The following is a 22394-nucleotide window of genomic DNA, read 5'->3' as shown; positions in this document are numbered from 1 at the left end:
GTGTGTGCTAAGTTGCTTTAGTTGTGTCCAACTCTGCGACCCCATGGACTGAAGCCTGCCAGGCTCCCTTGTCCATGGGATTCTCCAGACTAGAATACTGGAGTGGGTTGCCATTCTCTTCTCCAGGAGATCTTCCTGACCCCAGGATTGAACCCAGGACTCTTACAAAGTCTTCCTCATTGGCAGGCCAATTCTTTACCTCTAGCACCACTTGGGAAGTTCTCTGATCTGGCATCTGATAAGTGATTCCGAGCACAGCTCTGTGATCTTGAAACCCAAAACAGCCTAGCATGTTTTGGGAATTGCATTTCTTTCTTGATCTTACTGATATCTGTGTTCTTTCAAGATCTGCCTTCTCTTGGCTCTGGATTCATTTCTTTTCAAGCTGTCTGTTGGTACCTGAAAATCCCCAGGCTGGATCAAAGCTCTCCTGCTAATCTGTGGGGAGGTTTCTTGTCTTCCGTGAATAAGACACGGGATCTGATTTTTAGCCAGTGGATGTCACTGTTTACTCAAGGAGGGTCCTCAGAAGAGGAGGCAGTCTAATCCAGTGACAAATATGAAAACAGAAGTCATTGTCTCCTTGTCTTCTGTCTTAGTGTTTCCTTTCTAATTTGGAGGAGTGACAGCTTTTTAGGAAGAGAACTGCAGGTGGTCCTGGCTGGTTCACCAGTATCGTCCAGAGGAGTCCATTGGTCTTGGAGATTCAGAGTCCCAGTTAATAAAAGACATCGTCCAAAACGACAAGGCAATCATCAACCAAGTTAATTGTAGTCAGAAAACTTCTTGATTTTCCCTTTTAAAAAAAGGAGATCTGTATTTCTATAAAGCAGAGGTCACAGTCAGCCTGCAGCCAAGCCTGGCCCACAGCTGGGTGACTCACATTGTGTTTGGAAAACCATTGAGCCAGCGTTTACACTGGAGGGGATTTCACACAAACGTTTGAATTTCTAACTGTGCCTGAAATGTTAGCTGTGCCACATTAGATTCACACCCCGCAAAGCCACAGCTGGGATGACAATCAGTTGTCTTTTAAATGGCCATATCCTGTTCATTGTCCACAGTCCTCACCATTCCCTAGTACCTCCCAAATCAGGTCACTTCACCCATTCGAATTGGCACCCTGTTAGCATTTTTGTTTCTTGGAGTAAATACATACACAGGTATCAACTTTTAATTTTGATTGCACTGGTTTTTTATTGCAGCATGCAGACTTTCTCTAGTTATGGTGTGTGGGCTTAGTTGCCCTTCTAAAAAGTTTATTTATTTATTTGGCTGTGTCAAATCTTTACTGAGGCATGCAGGCTTAATTGCAGTGGGCAGGCTTACTTACCCCATGGCCTGTGGGATCTTAGTTCCCCAACCAGGAATTGCACCCGTGTCCCCTGCATTGAAAGGCAAATTTTTAATAACTGGACCACCAGGGAAGTCCCCATAGGTATCAGTTTTTGTAGGCATCTAAAGGATGAGATGATTTGGAAACAAAGGTGATGTGATGTTTTCCAGCTTTAGGTTTGGGGCTGGAGAGTTCTTGGCTCATGGTAGGATTAGTGGCCTATTGCCTGCACCCACCTCTTCAAGATTACAGAGGGCTCAGGTGGTCAAGAGCTCCCTACTGTAGACCAGGGGCTGGGAAGTGAATGCAAAACCAGTTAGAGAAGGTAGGACCTTTGATGTCACTCTTGAGTGAGGTGATGAAGATTGACCCCATTGTCCTCTCCTGACCTTGACTGCAGCAAGTGCAGACTGAACTCCTCTTTCACCTTTTCCAAAGCATGGGTCTCACATTTGAATGGGTACCAGCCTCCTCTGGAGTACGTGTTAATCACAAGCTGGACCTAAGCCTGCAGACTTGTCATTCAAAGGGTCTAGTAGGACTTGAGGATTCACATTCCTAACAACTATCAGGTGTTGCTGCTGCTGCTGAACCTGTGACCACACTTCCAGGACACTGGTGAGATTGTGTAAAAGGCAAGAGGGGGTGTGTGTGTGTGTGTGTGTGTGTGTGTGTATGTTGATACATTGAAAACAGCCTCTTGATTTCCTTTCCAGAACCTGTGTCTGATACAAAGGCCATCACATTAGCAAAGGCAGAGAAGAATGAGCTCAGGCACAAGCAGTGCAGTGGATAAAGTTCTGGCTTTTTCCTTGTCAGTGTGTTAGAGATGCTTCTCAAGACAGAAGACAAATACCACTGGGTGGCTTCTAACTTGGGCTGATTACCTGAAAGTGGATGAGATAACCTTTTTCTTAAAAGAAAGACAAGACAGCAACTGCAGGCCCACCTTTTGCTGCTTCTGACAGCACCGTGAAGAGATGGAGGAGGCGCTTTGGAGCAGTGGGAGTTGACATTTACCGAGCTCTGTGTTCTCTGTTATAGGCTTACCTGCACATCTCACTCAATTCTCCAGCCATGCCAGGAGGAGATAGATATTATATATATTTGCATTTTATTGTTGAGTGAACTGCCTCAGAGTTGTTAAGTAGCTTTGCTAGAGCCACACAGCTAGTGGGTGATTGCCAAGATTCGAGCAAACCAGGCTCATACAATCCTACAGTTGCAACTCCGAACCAATGGGACACAAGCCAGCATGGGGTTTGAAGTGTAGGGATACCACTTAGAAGCTACAGAAAAGATAAATTAGTTTGTTTCTTTGTGTCTTTAGCTTCTGCTACAAATTGGAAGTAACACTACTACTTCCTAGACTGTTGTAAGAATCCAATCTGGTAAAGTCTGTATATCATCTGACACCTCCTTGTTTCAATATAAGGTGCTCAGTGATTTGTCCTATGTGAAAAGTGAAAGTCGCTCAGTCGTGTCCGACACTTTGTGACCCCATGGACTGTAGTGCATGGAATTCTTTAGGCCAGAATACTGGAGTGGGTACCTTTCCCTTCTCCAGAGGATCTTCCCAACCCAGAGATCGAACCCAGGTCTCCCGCATTGGTGGCGGATTTTTTACCGGCTGAGCCACAGGGAAGTCCTATGTAGAATTTGCCCTGTACCTCAAAGCATCCATTCGGCATTTACTGTGTACCTGTTATGTGCCCTGTGAACAATCAGATGTGGTCCCTGCAGGATGGTGACAGGGAGCAGCTACAGGCTGATGATCTTGCTGTCAGCTCTCCCTCTCCAAAAGCAAGTCTCCCAGGGCCCAAGTTCAACATGCTCCTCAACCTTGGTTTTTCTCAGAGAGAAAAAGCCCTATTTCAGTTGAGAGTGCCATTCACCTTTATTCTTTTGAACCAATGGCCTACCTGTCTCCATATATCTCTTTCAGACATCAAACTCCTTATTTCAACAGGCTCCAGGTCCTAGGGTGTTCTACCTGGAGAATCCCTTGAATCCTGGTGTGGTGGTGGAAGTAGTTTAGTAGCTAAGTCCTATTCAACTCTTGGTGACCCCATGGACTGTAGCCCACCAGGCTCCTCTGTCCATGGGATTCTCCATGGAAGAATACTGGAGTGGGTTGCCATTTCCTTGCTAAGTAGGAGTGGGTTGCCATCCGCTTGCTAAGTAGGAGACACAGGTTTGATCCCTGGGTCTGTGTCTGCTACTTAGCAAGTGGATTCTTTACTGCTGAATCACAAATCCTGATGACTTGTGTCTAGTTCAGTCTATTCACTCCTTGACTGGGTCTTCTCTGCCTTCTAAGTGGGGCTCCTTTTATGCTTATCTCGATCCTCCCAATAGACTCCATGTGACTGGCAGAATGAGCATTCTCAATATATCTCTGAGCCCATTGCTACCTCTTCAGGTTCTCAGCACCTCCTCCCTGCCCTCAGGCCCTCTCTAGCCTTTGGGATGCCCAGCCTGCCATCTCTTCTGGCCTCCTGGCATTATCTTCTTCTCATTCTTTAGCAACCCCTGGGAACCTGTCCTCTTACCGCATCGCCTTGGGCCTCCAGGGGTTTGCTCAGGAAGCTCTCTCTGTTGGGAATACCCCACATACCCATTCACTTGGCTCATTCTTACTCATCTTTTCTAACCCATCTCAGGAAATTGCCTTCTCAGAAAGCCTTTCCAGCTCCCAAGTTTGAGCAAATTCTTCCTGCTGTGCTCTGTAGTCTTTGCTCAGCCTCCTTTGTACACCATTACTTATTTGCAGCTATCTCTTCCACCAGATTGGAAGCTTCAGACATGTCTTTATTTTTGCATTCAAGTTGAGAGCAAGCAGCCATGGCCTGGATCCCTAAGGTCTGGGAATGTGGAATTGGGTCAGGGAGCTGGGTTGGGTTGAGCGGAAACCTCCTGGATTGTGGGGAGGGCAAGGTCTGGAGCTTTCACATTTGTGGCATCCTGCGCCTATGAGCAGGACAGTTCTGCATGAAGGGCCCCTAGGGTACCTTTGAAGCTGCAGGGCTCGGTGGCTTAAATAGCTGCAGAAGAAGTCAGCATCTTTATTTCAAGACCTTTCTCTCTGACATTTCTCTCCGTAAATGCCACTTCTACTGAGCCACGTGGAGACATAGGTCCAGGGAGACTTGACCTATTCAGAGCCTGGTTATCAATCAGAGGGACGTTGAGGTGATACTGCTTCTCTGCTGGGGGTCTTTGGACAGCAGCAGACATCAGCTGGGGTCTGCTGCTATCCTGCCCGGTCTCACTCTGCCTGTTTGCTGGCGGTCTCCCTCCTCAGGCTCTGTCTGTGCACAGAGACAAACTATTAATTAAGCCAGGACCTTCTTTCACTCCGTTCCTCCCTCCAGCTCCTCCTCCCCAGCAGGCATGTGAACTGGCCCTTTGCAGCTCAGTGAGGATGCTGGCAATAGCATTGTGACAGCTTAGGGCTGGAGGCAGCCAGGGAGGGGGATGATGTGCTTTACCGCAGGGACTCTTGATTCCTTATCTCTGTTGGGCTCTAGAAGCTCTGAGAAAAAGCTGAAGGCTTCCTTCTTTTCAGAGACCTGTGAAATGTTGGTGCAGTTGTCTGACAGGGGTTTTAGTGTCTACAACCTGGGAAAAATGGCGGGAGGACTCCCTGTAGAGAACTAGTGAGGGTAATGGGGATAACTTTTCAAATGGTCATTTCTTTTTCCTTGAAAGCAGCTCCTTGCTGGTTTGTAACCTGTTAACAGGACCAAAGATGACACCTATTGAAGAGTGAATCAGCTTCTAACTGCGCTTCCTCTTTATTTGATTCTTTATCAACCTGTGATATGGTAGGTGGGGGAACGGGGCATGGACCGCAGGCAGTGCACTCTGTCCTTTACAGATGAGGAAACTGAGGCACAGAGGGATCACCTGTTACTTATGAGGTTATCCTTCATATTGCCAAGCGCTTTGCAGGGTGTAGAAAATTAGCATGTAAATGCGTGCATTTACATTCTTAAAATAATTACGTTCTTATAACAAGAGTACAAGGTAAATAAGGGAAATGTGAATAATGACATTGACAAGGACTATTACAGGTTTTTATATGCTAGGTGCCATTCTACATGATTGTTAGATCTCAGTGGACAGTGACTTTGTGTTAACTGGTATCATGCTCTACTTGTCCAGGACTTAACTAAGTCTCAGATAAATTAAATAAATTGTCTGTGTGACATACCAGGTCGGTATCAGAACTGGGATAAGAACTCAGGCTACCACATCTTCTACTGCTCATCAAACTTTGTGTGCTTGAGTTTCCTTCTAAAATCTTCTCTGAACTTCTTAGTCTCTGAATATGAGCAGGGACTTCAATTATTGCAGAAGGAGTGCTGAGGTCCAGCCCCGGCTGATCCAGGGAGTTCGAAGGGGAGATGGCGTCCACAATTTAATTAAATATTAATCAAAGATATAAAGAGTAATAGAATGAGGATAGCTCAGCAGGAAAATTCAGTGGAGAAAAGAGGCTGAAAAACTTGGTTTACATGGAAAGCTAATAAAATTCCAAGGCAAGGAATTTACGTCACCTATGTAGGCCGCAGGTGTCCTCCCGTTCTCCCGAAGGAGAGGAGACACTAAGGCCTCCCCGGTCAGATCTTAGAAGCCCAGGCATAATTAGTAGGCTTGACGAGCCTCCATGCCCCAGATGGGAATTCAGCCAGAAGATGAGAGAAAGAACGACATGGGGAGACCAGTCGTTCTAGGAACTGATCCCATTTTTTATTTTTCCAGGGTCTGTTTTTATACACTGAGATGTTATACAAAAGTCATGTGGGGTCAGCAGTCCTGACTTTTATTAAAGTCAGGTGCTTCATACAAATGTATACAGAGGTCTTAGGGGTGTTACATCATCTTCTGGCCAGGGGGCCTGCTGACAATTTATGACCCGCTCCCTGTGACAGCAGTCAGTCAACCGGGACACTTATTTCTCCAGGGGTGATTATTCTTAAAACAGACGCCACCTTCCGAAGGTACCAGAATGGTTGCATTTTTATAGGGTGAGGGTGTAGTGGGTTTTAATTAAGGAAAGAATTTGTTTAGCCTAAGGTCTAACGTGGTTAATATCAAAGGTTAATACTTATTTCTTCTATATATTCATTAATGTGTATAAGGGCAGGGGCTGTGGAGACTTAGCAGCAAACATTGGCTCAACAAATGAAAAACCCTTCACCAATACAATTTCTAATCAACCCACTGATACTAATAGTTTTCTAACTTCTCTAAAGAACCTGTTTTTAGAAGGTTTAAAGCATCTCGTGCCTCTCACGGTTGGGAGGCTGTGAACAATCACATGTGGCCGGACAAGCCTGTCAGGCAGGCTAGAGAACCTTCAGAGGAGTTTGTAGGTTGAAACACTCCTGTCACACCCAGAAATTATTAACTGGAGCTCCCTCTTTTTCAGAGAGAGGTGGTAGGGGACAGCCCCCTAAAAGTCAGAGGTGTAGGTGAGAGCACAAAGCAGTAAAGTAGGCAGACTCTGGTTTTGGGGGTAGGTGCTCGAGAATTTCCAGGGGGACTCCTGAGGCTTGATCCCGCCTTTGCGTATGCCGAGCCTCCTTCCTCATGACCTTTGCCCTGGGCGGAGCTCCTCACGCCGGCTCCCGGCAAAGGAGGACCCCTTGTCCCCACACTGCCAGCAAGCTGGTGAGGCGTGTTCAGGGTGCCTGAGACAGGAAAGCTCTGTGTCCATTCTTGAAAACCCCAAATGTAGATAGAACTCCCCAAGGTAATAGTAGATAAATGTCCCCATTGAGCATTCTGCTCCTGGAAATACTTCAGTTTTTCACCCAGACTTCTGGTTCCCAGGTTTGGTTTCTGGGATTTAACAATTTGTAAGCATCTAAGCCAGTCATGCTAAGTGGCTTCAGTCGTGTCTGACTCTGTGTGATGCTATGGACTTTTACATTCCCAGGCTCATCTGTCCCTGGGATTCTCCAGGCAAGAATATGGGAGTGGGTTGCCATGCCTTCCTCCAGAGGATCTTTGTGACAAAGGTCCATATAATCAAAGCTATGGCTTTTCCAGTAGTCTTGTATGAATGTGGGAGTTGGACCATAAAGAAGACTGAGCACTGAATAATTGATGCTTTTGAACTGTGGTGCTGGAGAAGACTCTTGAGAATCCCCTGGACAGCAAGGAAATCAAACCAGTCAATCCTAAAGGAAATTAACTCTGAATATTCATTGGAAGGACTGATGCTGAAGCTCCAATTCTTTGGCCACCTGATGTGAAGAGCTGACACTTTGGAAAAGACCCTGATGCTGGGAAAGATCGAGGGCAAGAGGAGAAGAGGATGACAGAGGACGAAATGGTTGGATGGCATCACTGACTCAATGGACATGAGTTTGAGGAAACTCAGGGAGATGGTGAAGGACAGGGAAGCCTGGCACTCTGCAGTCCATGGGGGCGCAAAGAGTCGGACACAACTTAGCAACTGAACAACAATGACAAGTCAGTCGTGTTATACTCGCAACTTCATTTTTAACTCAAGATTCAGAATTTTCTCTGTTACATCATATTATCCTGAACTTATAAATGAGGACTTTGGAGATGCAGAGAAGTTAAATGATATGCTTAAGGTCACATGGCCTGTTAAGTCTGTAAGTTGCATAGCAGGGGTTTGAATCTCAGCCTGGTTGACCGCAGAACCCCCTAAATTATCCACTTTAATATGCTACAGAGGAGTCAAAAAGCCTGAAGGCAGATTATGGTGACATCATACAGTGCCTTTGAGCAAGTCAGAAAAAGGTGCCTCCACTGAGCATAGAAATTAGAAAAAGGAACCAGTTCCAGGCACAGCCCTGGGAAATGTGACTCAGGAAGTCAAGCCTTGTGAGAAGATAAAGGCTTTCCTTCCTTCTGCCTCAGGGCACACTGCTACCCTGAGGGGTGGGCTGGATTTCAGCCCCACTGACCTGCCTAGCAAGGGCATATATGCCCTGCACAGCCTCTAAACTGGACAGGATGGTTCCTTCCAGAGTCCCAGCCTGTGGAGGTCAGAGATGAAAGGGTCTTGCTTTTTTTTACATCTGGGTGTCCAGGCATCTGAATATTGTAGCCAAAAGCACATGCTCTGCATCTGAAGGCCTGGGTTTGAATTCTGCTTCAGCTCCTTCCAAGCCCCCCAACAGGAATAAGCCACACAGCCGTCTATGCTTCAGTTTCCCTCAAAGCGTTGTTATAAGGATTAAGTAAGACATTGCTTGTTATGTGTGGACCTGGCACCAGCCTTACCAGCTCTCAGGGTTTGTAGGCGATAACTAGGAGAGTTGCCTGGAGGCTCCTCTCAAATCCATCACCAATGCTTTGCAACGAGCCTGCCTCCCAGGCTCTCTTTGCATCAGCTGCTTTGCCATGGTAATCAGAGGCCCATGAGGATCTAATTAGAGTCAGATAAACAAATCAGGAAAAGAACAAGACATTGATTATTGGCAAGTACACCCCAGGTAAAGTCATCACGAGTCTCAGCTCTCTTCTAAGGTACAAAGCACAGGTGGAAGTATGCCAGAAATGAGAGCTCTTCTGCACCCATCCCCACTCCTATTCATCCTTCCACACCCCAGCTTAGAGCTCTCATCGTGGAGGTCTCCCTGACCCCTTAGGTACAATAAATCCCTGGTTCCACTGGGGGACATTTTCGCATGCATCTGACGCCTACTCATTCATTTGCTGATTCATTCGTTCAGTTTTTTTTACGCAAGTAGGACACCAGCACCTACTATGTGGAAGCCGCAGTGGCAGGTGTGGGGGGCTGTTCATGGGGGAGGACTCTGTTTTTTCCTTTTTTTTTTTTTTTGTCGTTTTTGGTTCCTGGGTGTCTTTGGCAGGACACCTCATTCTGTTTCTGCATCCAGTTGAAACACTGGCTCAGGCTCACCCCTGAGCTTCGGGTGACCTTATTGCAGAGTTGGCTTCCTTCACCAGCTGTTTCTGTTTTTGTGTTTTTTTTTTCCCTTCTCTTTCTCTCCAGACACATAACACACAGAGCTAGGAGAGCAGCTGCACTAAAGCCTTCCCAGCTGGGGAAGCCCTAACATCCAGGTAGTCTACTACCTGGGCTCCCCTCTCCAGCTCCTGGAGTAACTTCTGCACGTAGCTGAGCATGACTGGAGGAGCTGTGTATCGAGAGTGACCACCTTCCTGGCACCATTTCCCACCCAGGAAGTGGCAGGGACCAGGAGCTGCAGATAGAGGGCAGGCGGGCATAGGAGCCAGCGAGGCAATGCTGGGGATTCAGACCTGAGGCTCCCTGGACTGGGGAGGGGGCAGTAGTGGAGAGTGAGGGCCTTGACCTTCAGGCCTGATTTCACCACCTGCTCCTCAGATGTTAGTGCTTCCCTAGTTGGGGAGGCTTTAGTGCAGCTGCTCTCCTGGCTCTGTTATGTATCTGGAGAGAAAGAGAATGGAAAAAACCCACAAAAACAGAAACAGCTGGTGAAGGAAGCCAACTCTGCAATAAGGTCATCCCTGAAGCAACCAATAGACTTGACCCTTAAGGAACATTCCACCATCTCAGTACCAGATAGTCAGCAACCATTGTGTGCTGCAGAATACAGAGAGGTGCTGGAGAGAAGGCAGCTCCAGGAGAGTTCTTAGGGCTGGGTGGGCGGAGAATTCCTGCATGCGGTCAGGAGGTCAGGATTTTCATTAGAAATTCCTTGTGAGGGAGAGCACCAAGGACAGAGGCTGGTGGAGAAAGGCCATTTGGGAAAGTCCAGGAAAGCAGCAGTATGATGTGGTAATAACTGCCCGGGATGAAATCTCATCTTATTGTGCAAATTTCTCTGGTAGCGCGGTGGTAAGGAATCTGCCTGCCAATGCAGGAGACACAGGTTCCATCCCTGATCCAGGAAGATCCCACATCCGCAGAGCAACTAAGCCTGTGAGCCACAACTACTGACCCTGAGCTCCAGAGCCTGGGAGCTGCAGCTTATGAGCCTGTGTCCTGCAACTGCTGAAGCCCACGTGCCCAAGAGCCCATGCTCCACAACAGAAGCAGCCACGGCAATGAGAGGCCTGCGCACTGCAAGGAAGAGTAACCCCCACTTGCAGCAACGAGAGAAAAGCCTATGCAGCAAGGAAGAGCCAGCACAGCCAAAAACAAATATAAGTCAAAGAAGTTATAAAATTTAAAAATTTTTCATGAACTGAGCCCTTGCAGTCCCAGCTTCACTCTTGTTCACAGTAGCAAACAGGTGGTTTGAATCCCAGCTCTGCACTTACTAGAGATGGGCTCCTGAGCAAATTATTTACTGTCTCTGGAAAGGAAGTTTGTACTTCTGCAAAATGGGGATTGCTTTAGCTGTGGGGGTTTAGACACAATGTGTATAATGTGTCTTGCACAGTGCCTGGCAGGGAATAGCCATGATTAAGTAAAATGTAGCTATTAGACTTTTTGGAAGACTAGAATGGTGGTGGTGATGTAATGTAACACTAGCTGCTGGAAAAAGGAAATCCCATAGTTTTGGCTGCATACTGCTACTGCTACTTTTAAGTCACTTCAGTCCTGTCCGACTCTGTGTGACCTCATAGACAGTAGCCAAAACAATGGAAATCTGTTTCCTGCACATGTAACAGTCCAATGCATGATTGGTGGCCATAGGGTGGTTTTCCTCCATAGGTTGATCCAGGGACCCAGATTCTTTGCATCATGATGCTCTGTCATCCACTAAGACTTCAGAGTCCATGTTGGCAGAGGGGAATGAGAGTGGAGAAAGTGCCCCGCTTCCTGAAAATCCTGACTTGGTTGTAATCTGTGGCATTCCTGTCCACATCACATGGCTAAGACCCAGTCACGTGGCCACCCCCTCGTGACAAGGAGGGAGCCTCACCAATGACCAGCTGGGAGTTCCCTTCCAGGGCTAACTTTACACTGTTGAAGGAGGTGCACGCATTATTGGTGGGTAGTTGGTTTTCTGTGCTCCAGTGACATGAATGATGATGATCGATGGTTTAGAATGACATAGATGCCTTAGGAGAGTGCTGATCCTAGCCAGGTCAATTAGCAGCCTACCAGGCTCCTCCGTCCATGGGATTCTCCAGGCAAGAGTGCTGGAGTGGGGTGCCACTGCCTTCTCCGATAGAAGGGGTGGTGGCTACCTAATCGATTACGTAAGGCCTCGCTACTCCAGGTGTGGTGGCTCACCAGCAGTGGCATCAGTAGCAAGCTTGTTTGACGTGCAGAATTTCAAGCATCACCCCAGACTTCAGGGGTCAGAATCTGCATTTACAATCCCCCCTGCCACCATCCCATCCAGCGCAGATTCTGATTTAGGAGAGCTAGGATTGAGCTTGGGATTCTGATTGTTTCTTAACAACTTCTCAGGTAATGCAGATGTTGCCGGTTCATGGATTATACCTTGAGTAACAAACATGCAGAGGATGCCAACTTCAGAAGCTCAACTTCCCCCTCAGCAAGATAGGGTTTTTCAGTGGCTCTGTGGAAATGGGGGGCCTCTCACTCTCCAGTCGTTGTGTAGAGGGCGATCATCTACCCTGCATGGGTAGCATTTCTCTAAGAAGGTTAAGTAGGATCCTGCTTTGTCTGAGAAAGGAGGAAATCCAGAGACCACCCACGGAAACCATGCAGCTGTGTGTTTATGATATCTGGTGGCTGAGCAGAGAGACGTTTTCAGATGTGTGGTTAGCATCCATCTCTGGTGGACATGTGTCTCTGTCCAGCTGAGATTTCCTTGCAATTGTCTGCAGCGAGCAGCGTTAGTTAATAAAGCCTGGGCGAGAGTCACACAGGTAATCACCTTCTCTCCCTTCACCGCCCCCCGTCCCTGTGACAGTTCATTCTTTTGGAAAAATTCATTAACCTACAGTAACACTTTTCACTGGTGACAGCTCTTAAGTAAAAGCAGCCTCACACGTCTTACTTTTCACAGACTGGTCTCGCAGCTCCCTGAGAATCACACACATTTCAGAAGAACAAAAAATAGCCTTGACTTGGTATCAGTGCTGAAGCCCTGTGGCTGCCTAAAAGTAATTCTGGTCTGTATTGCACACTGATGGTCAAAGCATCTCAGAAATTGTAGAGTGGAGAGTGGAAGGGGTGAAATGTACACGTATCACCTACTATGTGCTGTGCTCTTTATTTTTCCAGCGTACCTTCTTCATCTTCAAAACCATCCACAAATAGGGAGGGAACTGGTGTTTATTAAAATCTACTGGGCGCTCTGCTTTATGCTAGGTATTGTCTGTCACATCTGCCATCTAATTTAACCTGCAACCCCAAAGAGTAAACATAATTGTTATTTTCTAAATGAGGAAGGTGAAGGTTGGAGAGTGATTAAGTAAACCCCAGAGCCAATATTTAAACCCAACTCCTTCCATGCCAAGCTCACACTCTTCCAACCTCATTGCAGGGTCACTGTTGGTGAGATCCAAGTCATGGACTTTTGGAGTGGTGGGTTGCTCTTCTCTAGTTTCCAAATCCATGAGATTGCTCAGCTTAGGGGTCAAGGGCAGTCTAGTAGGGCAGCCAAGAGTGTGAGCTTTGAGTCAAATCCATCTGTATTTAATTCTCAGCTCAGCTGGGAGTTGTAATCAAATTGCTTAACCTCCCAGAGGCTCAGTTTCCTCAGCTGGAAAATGGGTATAAAAACAGTGCTATTCTCAGATGGGGTTTCCCTGGGGGCTCAGTTGCTAAGATTCCGGCTGCAATGTAGGAGACCTGTGTTCGATCCCTGGATATGGAAGATCCCTTGGAGAAGGAAATGGCAATCAACTCTAGTATTCTTGCCTGGAGAATCCCATGGGCAGAGGAGCCTGGTGGGCTACAGTCCATGGGGTTGCAAAGAGTTGGACACCACTTAGCCACTAAACCACCACCCTCAGAGAAAGAATATGAGGAACAATGAGACAATAATACAAGTTTTAGTGTGACTCCAGATACACTACATAACAAGTGTTTGTGAAAGAAAATGAAAGTGTTCGTTGCTCAGTTGTGCCAGACTCTTTGCGACTCCATGGATTGTAGCCCAGGGAGACTTCTCTGTCCATGGAATTCTCCTTGCAGGAATACTGGAGTGGATTGCCATTCCCTTCTCTAGGGGATCTTCCCAACCCAGGGATCAAATCTGAGTCTCCCCCATTGCAGGTAGATTCTTCATTGTCTGAGCCACCAGGGGGTGTTTGGTAAATGCTAATTATCATTACTAATATTAATATACGTAGAGTCAAGTTACTTTTCGCTGAAAAGGACAGACATCACTCATCCCAGATCACATGAATGTAGGGTGGGGCTGTTGCAAAGCTGTGAAGAGCAGCCAGATTGGAAAGTCAGATACTGAGGCTCCTCTTTCCATCTTCTCTGGGCTCACATGTCATCCTCACCTCTGCTTCTCTTGTTGGATCTGGATCTTCTATCTGTTGACCAGAAACCTCTATTCACTTCTTAAAAAAAAAATCATGTATTTATTTGGCTGTACAGGGTCATAGTTTCAGCACATGGGGCTTTCAGTCTTCATTGCGGATGTGGGATCTTTAGCTGTGGCATGTGAACTCTTGGTTGCGTCTAGTTTCCTGACCAGGGATTGAACCTGGACTCTCTGCATTGGAAGTGTGGAGTCTTAGGCACTGCACCACCAGGAAAGTCCCTCTTCTGTTCCCTTCTTTTGCTCAACACTATTTCAAATAAGACTTCAGAAGCTCTGAATATCAGTCACCTCAGATATACAGATGACACCACCCTTATGGCAGAAAGTGAAGAGGAACTAAAAGGCCTCTTGATGAAAGTGAAAGAGGAGAGTGAAAAAGTTGGCTTAAAGCTCAACATTCAGAAAACGAAGATCATGGCATCTGGTCCCATCACTTCATGGGAAATAGATGGGGAAAAAGTGGAAACAGTGTCAGACTTTATTTTTTGGGGCTTCAAAATCACTGCAGATGGTGATTTCAGCCATGAAATTAAAAGATGCTTACTCCTTGGAAGGAAAGTTATGACCAGCCTAGATAGCATATTGAAAAGCAGAGACATTACTTTGCCAATAAAGGTCCGTTAGTCAAGGCTATGGTTTTTCCAGTGGTCATGTATGGATATGAGAGTTGGACTGTGAAGCAAGCTGAGTGCCGAAGAATTGATGCTTTTGAACTGTGGTGTTGAAGAAGACTCTTGAGAGTCCCTTGGACTGCAAGGAGATCCAACCAGTCCATTCTGAAGGAGATCAGCCCTGGGATTTCTTTGGAAGGAATGATGCTAAAGCTGAAACTCCAGTACTTTGGCCACCTCATGCGAAGAGTTGACTCATTGGAAAAGACTCTGATGCTGGGAGGGATTGGGGGCAGGAAGAGAAGGGGACGACAGAGGATGAGATGGCTGGATGGCATCAATGACTCGGTGGACATGAGTCTCAGTGAACTCCGGGAGTTGGAGATGGACAGGGAGGCCTGGTGTGCTGCAATTCATGGGGTCACAAAGAATCGGACACAACTGAGTGACTGAACTGAACTAAACTGAAGCTCTGAGTGTGCATACCATTTCATCCTAGACCCCTGCCATCTACAATAGACTTAAAGATTCCCAGGACATAATTTAAAACTCATGAGAGAGTACCATGCTAGTTAAAGGCCAAGAAACAGATAGACATCTACAGTCTGAGGTCTGTTGGCCAAAAAATGTTGGGAAGGATAGTTTCATGTGTTTGGACCTATTAGAAGAAGGACTGCCCTGTGCTTCAAGCCTTAAGTGACCTCTTTTGGATTTTAGCTTCTGCATTGTGTGGGCAGGCCTTGATAGGTGTTTTTCTGTTTCTTTCTGTCTCTTATGCCTTTAGACATAATTGCTGCTATTTTTCATTAAAGAAGAATTATCTTAGAGAAAATTAGTTTCTCAACCCTTTGCTGTTTTCAGGGCCTGAAAGTCATTGGCACATTCTAGAGCCAAGATTTTGTCTTTTTGTTTCAGGATATTATTCACTGGAAATTATGAGCAAACCAACCCAGTTCATTGAAGAACCTCCCCAATACATTCCCCAAACCCTGATAGGGTTAGTTACTTATCTGTGACATGGTTATTATGAGCTTTGAATGGGAGTTTAAGCAGATAGTTTGGGAGTTAGGATAAGAATCCAGATGGATCCAGAATCTATCCTTCTACCTAGGGTGACTTGGGGCTAGAAACAGATTGGGACTCCTTGTAGAGTTTTCAGAATTGGTTGTAAATGATTATTTATTCATTCATACATTTAATAAATAATATTTACTGAATATTTATGCTGTGCCATTATAGTAGAGAGAGTAATGCTCTCAAAATATATTTATGGTTTCTTAGAAATCCAGAACAGTTTAAAGTTAGTTGGGGCTAGAGGCTCCTCTTGGTCAAGGATCTATACATGGGCATATTCCTCTGGGGCCAAAATATTCAATTACTGGCACAAGACCTTTCTGCATAGCAGCAGCCTCAGTGATTGAGGAGCTATATATTCCATATTGTATAACTTCAATAGAAGGATGGGTCTTCTGTCTCCTGGGTTCCTGAGGGATTATGTGCACCAGAGCCCCTCACGTACTCTTGTTGGGCTCATGGCACAAGTAATAAAGAAGTAGAGCTTTATTGTATTACGTTATTGACTTTTGAAGTTTGAAGATTTGGTTCTGTGGCCTCACCTCACCTCCGCTGCATAATTCAGCTAGGCATTGTGTTAAAGGATGAGGTTCAACCAAGAATAAAATAATTGTAATTCTTATGGAGTTGTAGTATAGTCAGGGAGACAAAAATTATTCAAACCATCATGCAAATAAAAACTATGAAAGTGATATAGAATGTGTCAGGTGTGTATGACGAAATGTTCATGCTCTTTCTTTACAGAACAGGGGCTCAGTCAACCTTGGCACGACCTTGTGGCATCGCCATAAATCGGGAGTGGAAAAGTCCTCCTTGCATTGCTATGAAGATATAGCTGCAAAAAGCGAATCAACTTGACTTATGGATACAATGCTCGTGCTCAGAGAGGGGAGTTTCATGAAAGGGCTTCCATTTTCTGAATTAATAATTGTATTAATAATCCTGATAATAATAGTGATAATTAAATGTCAGGCTGGGTGAACAGTATCAATAAATCTTTGCTGTCTTTGAGCTTATCAACTAGTAGGTAGGTTTTACTCTTGAGGAAACTGTGACTTGGAGAGTACAAGGGATGTGAAATCAAGAGGGGGAGAAGAGGGGACCAAATGCCAGAAGCACAAATAACTCCTGCCAAGTCCTGCCCCTACGGCTAGGGACAATTTCTAGGGAATAGGAAGTTGTTAGGTACATGTCCCAAGAGAGCTGACTATTTTTCTCTTTTGTAAAGTATGGCTGTTTGTGTTTGCTCAGTGTTTCTATACAGCTCCCAAACATATGACTGATCTGCATGTATGTACTTAGTTCATTGAGAAAGGGCCTGCCTGACAGGCTGCAGAGTCTCCCTGAGACCGGCAGCTGGTCATGTGGACATGATTAGTGATAGCACTTGCAGGATGAGAGGTGTTTATGCAGCTCCTTAGTGAGGATAACTCAGCCTTGTCTCCTGCAGTACTTAGCACAGTGCCTAGTAAATACTAAATGACAGAATATAGGACATTGTGCTTACAAAGCATTTATGGGGGAAAAAAGCAGGTATTGGATTTTTGTTATATTATTTTTTCATTAATCTGATGCATCCTGTTGATTCACCTTAATAGGATACTGTGATGAGTAATTTTATTTGTCAACATGGCTGAGCCATAATGTCCAATCAGATCAGATCAGATCAGTCGTGTCTGACTCTTTGCGACCCCATGAATCGCAGCATGTCCAAATATGAGGTCAAACATTATTCTAAGTGTTTCATCAGCTATGCTTTTATATGAAGCTAACAATTAAATTGGTAAACTTTGAATGAAGCAGATTGCCCTTCATAACATGGGTGAGCCTCATTCAGTCAGTTGAAGACCTGAATAGAGCAAATGACTGACCTTCTCCGAGTAAAAGGGAATTCTACAGCAGATGGGCTTCTGACTTTCATTGCACATTACCTGTTTCCTGGGTAGCCTGATAGCCCATCTTGCAGATTTTGCACTTGTCAGCCTCCATAATTGCGTGAACCAATTACTTAAAATGAATCTTCTGTATATGTACAAATCTCACTTTTTGGCTCTGGTTCTCTGGAGAACCCTAACTAATACAGATACTCATTTATTTAACCCCCTGATTTATTTAATGCCTACTAAATGCCAGGTACTGATGGCAAAACAAAGAAGAATAAGCCATGCTATTTGCCTTTAAGCTCTATCTGTTCATCATTTATTGAGAAAATGTTGACTATATCCTATGTTGCAGGCCCTGTTCCAGGCACTTGACATTTAACAGTAACAAAACAGACCTGAATTCTTTCCCTCTTGAGAGCTGGGGGATAATAATAGGCAGGCAATAAATAAAGTACATAAGTAAAAATTTTAAAAATATATAATCTGTTAGATGATGATAATGTAGACATGTCTGACCTTGACTGGGTGCCCCACTGGGCTCCTCTGTCCATGGGGATTCTCCGGGCAAGAATACTGGAATGGGTTGCTATGCCCTCCTCCAGGGGATCTTACGAACCCAGGGATCATACTAAGGTCTCCCACATTGCGGGCAGATTCTTAACCAGCTGAGCTACCAGGGAAGCCCAATTTAACAAGGGTGGTCTGGGAAGGTTTTTCTGATAAGACAGTATTTGAGAAGAGACCCAAAAGATGCCCAGAAGTGGATCATGGGTTGTCTCAGAGTAGAGGGCCCCAGACTGCATACAAAGGCCCCCTACTAGGAGCCTCTTGGCCTAAGCAGGAAGAGAAGGAAGACTGGTGTGGCTAAAGTGGAGTGAACCCAGCACAAGAAGAGGCCAGAGGGATTATGCATCGGGTCGTGTAGAGTCTTTGCACCATTGTAAGAATTTTGTCCTTTTTTCTGGTTAAGGTGGGAAGTCATTCAGAGATGTTAAACAATGGCAGGACATTTAAGTAGAGGGATGCTTTGAAAGCTCATTCTGGTTGATGTGGGAGAACAATACAGGGATCACAGGCAGAAGAGGGACTTCACTCAGGAAGCTATTGTGATAATGCTAGTGTGACTTGATGTTGGCTTGGATCAAGGTACAATGGAGGTGGTGGTAAGGAGTGGTTGGGTTATGGCTGTATTTTGAAGGTAGAGCTGATAGGACTTGATGATGGATTAGTTGTGGTGTATGGGAGACAAGGAGTCAAAAATGGGTCCAGGGTTTTGGTTGGACCAAATTCAAACAGTGGAGTTATCATTTATGGAGAGGAATAAAGGAAAATGAAGGTTGGGATGGTCTAGAAGCACAGAGTAAACTGGGGGAGGTCAGCTGGTATTTCCAAAATTCATGGGTTAATTCCTGATCAAGGACTCTAGTTTTTCTTCTTTAAGGAGAATAGCCAGCCACGTGGCTAATCCTGAATCTTAAACTAGGATTTCCTATTTCTACGTATTTCCTAGGATATATGAAAATGGCTGTAGCAATTCAGGTCTTTAAATTCTGCCTCTGTAGAATATTTACATCTCCCGAGTCTTGGGGATGATGTTTAGTGATGATTAGACTCAGCATCATAATTAAGGGCCAGAACTGTTGAGTCGGTCTTTTTGAGATTGCATCTTTACTATCCACCAGCTCTGTGACTTTGTCTCCCATCCTCCTGTGTCCCACTTTCCTCATTTATGACCCCAGCGTTACAATAGGCTGGTGATAAGTGATAGTAGCTGCTTAGTTTAGTGACGGAATGTGCTAGTGCCTGGAGCCTTGCCTGGCATGCAGTGAGTTCTCGGCAGCTGCTGGCTGCTGTTAATACTGTTATGAGCATTATTCCTTATAGTTCTGGGTAGTTTGTACATCTGTTTAAAAATTTGTCTTTTAGTCAGTTTCACACCTGTGGTTTAGAATAAAAGAGGACGCCCCCTGACCCTCTCGCCCTGTCACATAAAAGGCATAAGCCTGTTCCCAGCCACTTATGTCGGTGAGTACTGTGGTCTTGGAGAAACTTCATTCAGACTAAGGGAAGCATCCTCCATTGCGCCCTCCCTCGTATGTTTTCTCCTTTCTGAAAATAAGATGTAAGAAGCTTTTCTTTCCCATGTGGCTTTGAGTGCCAATTTTAAGCTCAGTCATAGAAACCTTAGTACATGCAATCTGTATATTTGATCCTTTTCCTTTCATCTGAATATTCTCTGTTTTTATTAACCTTTATTAAAAAAAATATAAGAATAGCTAACATTTACGAATGTTAAAGGCTAATGCAGTGCCTGACACGTGGTTAGTCTTTACATGCTATTCCCTTTGCATGCTTTAAATGCTTAAGGAGCACTTTCTCCAAGCAGCAAACTCCATTTCCCTGTGTGATAGGAACTCAAAGGATATTAACTCAAAGGTGCTGAGTTCAAGCACAGCACTGTCATTGCCAACTCTGTGAACCTGGTCAAACCACCACGCTTTTATAGTTTCTTCCTCTTTTATGCGTCTAAAAGAAAGCATTGCACACTTGGCTTGGAGGAAACATTTTGAGAAAGGCCTTTTGATGGGATCAAAATACAGTATTTCTCTTTGTTGTATTGAGAAGTGTTTACAGTATATCATCCTGTCCCTTCCCCTCTCATGCCTCACCTTGTCTCAGGTTCCCATTGTGTGTGTATGCTGGGGGAGGTGAGAGTGGGAGGAGGCTGTAGGTCACAGGGTCAGGCTCAGAAATGGGGATAAGATCTCTGTTTTTCACTTAATTTGACAATTAAAACAGTTATTAGTGGCTTATCTTTAAAGTATGTCAAGACCTTTTTCATCAAAATAGTAGCATCAAAGAGTTTGCAACAAAGTCAGCATAATAGAATGTTTTGTGTCCATCCATCCAGCTCACAGGGTTGTACAAGGATATGAGAATAAAACAGATATCTATAGGACAAAGCTTTGTACACTAAGTTGCTGTGTAAGTGCTAAGTGTTGTGGTTGTAAACCAGCGTGTCTTTGCTTCAAAGCAATTTCATTTGTGATCCACTATGTATGCAGTAGCCTCACCTCTCTAAGTTGGCAGGATGTGGAGAAAATTAACAATAAGTATGATGTGGGGTAAATCAAGGACAGCTCCCACGAGAAGGTGAGCCGTGGGCCAGGTCTCCAAGGTGGTGATTCACACGGATCTGCAGAAACAAGGGTGTGAAGAGCTCTGGGGGCTAGAAGTGAGAACTGGCAAGCTGGGAGCAGAGCTGGGCCATCAGGGCCTTCCAGTCTTCGTTGCCGACAGAAGCACCTCTTGCTTTTTGTGAGAGAATATGAATGAGTTCTGTTAGTTCAGCTATGCAGGAAGAGCTCTCCCTCTGTGATCGATCCCCGCACTGTCAGCAGGCAACTGAGATGTTTGAAGCGGATGGGCAGCCAGCCCTTCTTCCTGCACCTGCCTCTGCCTCCCTAGTCAAGACCTGATAGACACCTGCTCCGCCCACAGATCAGCAGTCTGGCCATATCCAGTTGGGGAGAGAAGAGTGTTTTCTATTCTCATTATTATTTTTTTTTTTAGCCACTCACGCTATCATGCTTTGTAAGCACCCTTAGATTTCAGAGAGTAAATCATTAATATCCAATTTGGGGAAGTCAGTCGTATGTAACTGCAGCATTGGCAAAGTAAATGGAAAGTGGAAGGCTAGGAGCAGGGCATTAATTATTCTGTGCTGCAGACAGAACATGGGCAGGTGTTTATGGGTTCCATCTAGCCGCTGCCACGGCTGTGCTGGCTCTAATCAGTGAGATTCATGTCTATGGGGGCACTTCTTCCTGTGCCCTGCCAAACAGCCTCTAGCTCCAGCAATTCACGTTACTGTGAATTCAGAAAAAATAGAATCTCTACTGATAACATTTCACGAGGGGACAGCATCTTAGAAAGCCACATCCCTTCACTTTGGGCAAGTTTTGTTAGAATAACCTTTCTGGATGTTTCTCAAATACATACTGCAGAGAATATGATTATGTTTAACGGAGGCGGAGGGAAGGGCAGGTGGATAAACTGGGAGACTGGAAATGACATGTATATGCTACTATATATAAAACAGGTAACTGATAAGGACCTACTGTATAGCACAGGGAACTCTACTCAATACTCTTTAATGACCTACATGGGAAAAGAATGTAAAAAAGAGTCCATGAGGTCACAAAGGGTAGGACATGACTGAGCAACTTTCACAAAAAAGAGTGTATATATGTATAACCAATATATTAATATATGTATAACAGGCTTTCCTGGTGGCTCAGTGGCAAGGCATCTACCTGCCAATGCAGGAGATGGGGGATCAATCCCTGGGTCAGGGAGATCCTCTGGAGAAGGAAATGGTAACCCATTCCAGCGTCCTTGCCTGGGAAATCACATGGACAGAGGCATCTGGCAGGCTACAGTCCATGGTTTCGCAAAAGCGTCGGACATGACTTAGCGACTAAACAACAGCAGCAACAGATTCATTTTTCTGTACACAACATTATAAATCAACTATACTCCAACACAAATGTAAAACAGAGAACATGAGGCTGCACATCACCGATGGAGTTAGAGCAAGCGGGTCTGGGATGAGGATTTCCCCAGCTCGTGTGTGTGGTGTTAGTTGCTCAGTCATGTCTGACTCTTTGTGACCCCATGAACTGTAGCCCGCCAAGCTCCTCTGTCCATGGAATTCTCCAGGCAGGAATACTGGAGTGGGTTGCTATTCCCTTCTCCAGGGGATCTTCTCAACCCAGGGATCAAACCCATGTCTCCTGCGTTGTAGGCAGATTCTTTGCTATCTGAGCCACCCAGGGTAAACCCCTCCCCAGCTTACATGGGGATTAATAAATATACCCTTGAGTGAGTATTAAATAATGAGAACTTAAAAAATTGGTCCTAAGATCATTGAATCCAAACCCTTTTCTTACTTTGACATCTTCTGTCCTCTGATTGGGACCTCATGATTCTCTGTCTGTCTGTCTTCTGACTTTTGTCTGGCAATTTCCACTCTCAATTCAACAACTGCCATTAATATGAAAGCTGCCTT

At 45.2% G+C, this 22394-nt stretch overlaps 1 long non-coding RNA gene across 1 annotated transcript in view; it reads left to right on the top strand.

The window, feature by feature from the left end:
- The window catches only part of LOC112584709, a 43588-nt gene extending 27132 nt beyond the window's left edge, over positions 1 to 16456 (top strand). The window contains exon 3 of the long non-coding RNA XR_006550879.2: positions 16185 to 16456. This is a non-coding gene — a long non-coding RNA (uncharacterized LOC112584709). The remainder of the gene's footprint in view (positions 1 to 16184) is intronic.
- The last annotated feature ends 5938 nt before the right edge of the window (positions 16457 to 22394 follow it).

This window comes from Bubalus bubalis, chromosome 4 (genome assembly GCF_019923935.1).
Source record: "Bubalus bubalis isolate 160015118507 breed Murrah chromosome 4, NDDB_SH_1, whole genome shotgun sequence".
Classification (NCBI taxonomy): domain Eukaryota; kingdom Metazoa; phylum Chordata; class Mammalia; order Artiodactyla; family Bovidae; genus Bubalus; species Bubalus bubalis.
Note: the sequence above shows the minus strand (reverse complement) of the source record. Positions and strands in the feature narration are given on the sequence as shown.